General features: G+C 36.8%; 1 non-coding gene across 1 annotated transcript; it reads left to right on the forward strand.

Moving 5' to 3' along the window:
* Window positions 1–539: 539 nt before the first annotated feature.
* On the forward strand, window positions 540–621 carry Trnal-aag (transfer RNA leucine (anticodon AAG)). The gene has a single exon. It is a non-coding gene; the product is annotated as a tRNA-Leu (tRNA).
* The last annotated feature ends 1060 nt before the right edge of the window (window positions 622–1681 follow it).

The raw sequence follows: 1681 nt of genomic DNA on the forward strand, positions 1-1681 counted from the left end.
TTGTGTTGTGGTTACTAGACGACGATAAATATAATATATAGGTACCTATATATAAATGCTTATTTCCATAACACAGGACAAATATTTGTTATCAAGACACAAATAAATGTCCTTAACAGGATTCGAACCCGGGACCTCTTGCACCAAACACTAACCCGGGGTTAAACAGTCCAACCTGGAAGTACCATGGTTACCAGTACAATTAGACACTGGGTTAAAGGTTTAACCGGTTAACCCCGTGTTAGTGGGATGGTGTTACCGACTAGGCTAGGAGGCCGTTAAGTGTTTTCCAAACGTGCAGTAGATTTAGAATAAAGTCCGTCTAAGCTAATTTTGCACTTAATTTTTGACTTAAACGGAACAAAGTGAGGGAGTGTCATTATTAACGTCATATTATCTTAGGATTTTGAGATTAATGATGGTATTTCACACTTAGGCATTGCAAAGTTAGCTTGGTCCGACTCTTAACATTTTGATGAAATAAAAAAAAAGATAACGCCTATAACAAGTAGATAATAATTTAGCAGAGATCTGCACACGGTAGCGTGGCCGAGCGGTCTAAGGCGCTGGTTTAAGGCACCAGTCTCTTCGGAGGCGTGGGTTCGAATCCCACCGCTGCCATTACCTTTTTATTACTTAACAAATTAGCATTCCGTTTAATATAAAAAAGTACGTTTTTTGAAAAAAAAATGATACGAGCTTTTATCACCGACTGTACGTTTCTTCCAACAAGCAACTAGTACTAATCGAGACAATTGTAACAACCCCAAACTCAATTAGTTTGTATTGTTTTATTACAAAGTTCCCATGGCCACCTCCTGTCTCCATCATCAGATTGACTTCATGTCATCATTATATTGCATTTTCATCTGATTGAAATATGTATGCAATTTTCAGCTCAAACCGATATCGGAAAATAGGTCAAATTTAACTTCCAAAATTTGAGACACACTAACAAACTACAGAGCAAGCTTAATAAAAGCTGGTAAAAATAATTTGTTCGTACTATCTGTAAAGATTACATGTGTGATATACTTACATATGGCGATATTTCAGTTTTTGGTACCTAAACTTTAGTACCGTCTTCTATTTATATGAATTTAATTTTTTTTTTTTGGTATAGGTACCTACTTTGGAAAAATCTAAATAAATCAAATGTATCAAATTACCGAAAAATCCACCCATCTAAATGTGTCATTCCTGAATAATATCACTTATATTCAAGCATAATTTACTACATCCTTCATTCTTTGAAATAAAGTTCAAAATCCAACGGAACCACACGCGAAATAACATGGCACGAACACGTGTTCGATAAACCACGAAACAGACCTCTGATTTGGTACAATGTACCTCGTCCTAGAGATCTACTTAAATTGGTCGTTCACGCACATACAACGTGGTTCCCTATTTTCAGCGTCAACATCCGCGTTATCTAATCAACCTTATGTGGCAGCAATAAAGTTCAAATTGGATTGTTGCCAAGGTCAAGTTCGATCGTTCAAGGAAACGTGGGCTGGGTAGAATGACGTTGTCAATGTCAATTTCAGGAAAGTCAATGTCAAGCTTGGGTGGTGCTTGACAGCAGTCACGTGTTAAAGGGGTGCGTTCGTAATATACAATAGGTACGTAGGTATATCTTTATGTCTCCATACTTGTACATAGTAGTAGTAGTAAAACT

Source organism: Cydia pomonella, chromosome 14, assembly GCF_033807575.1.
Source record: "Cydia pomonella isolate Wapato2018A chromosome 14, ilCydPomo1, whole genome shotgun sequence".
NCBI lineage: Eukaryota > Metazoa > Arthropoda > Insecta > Lepidoptera > Tortricidae > Cydia > Cydia pomonella.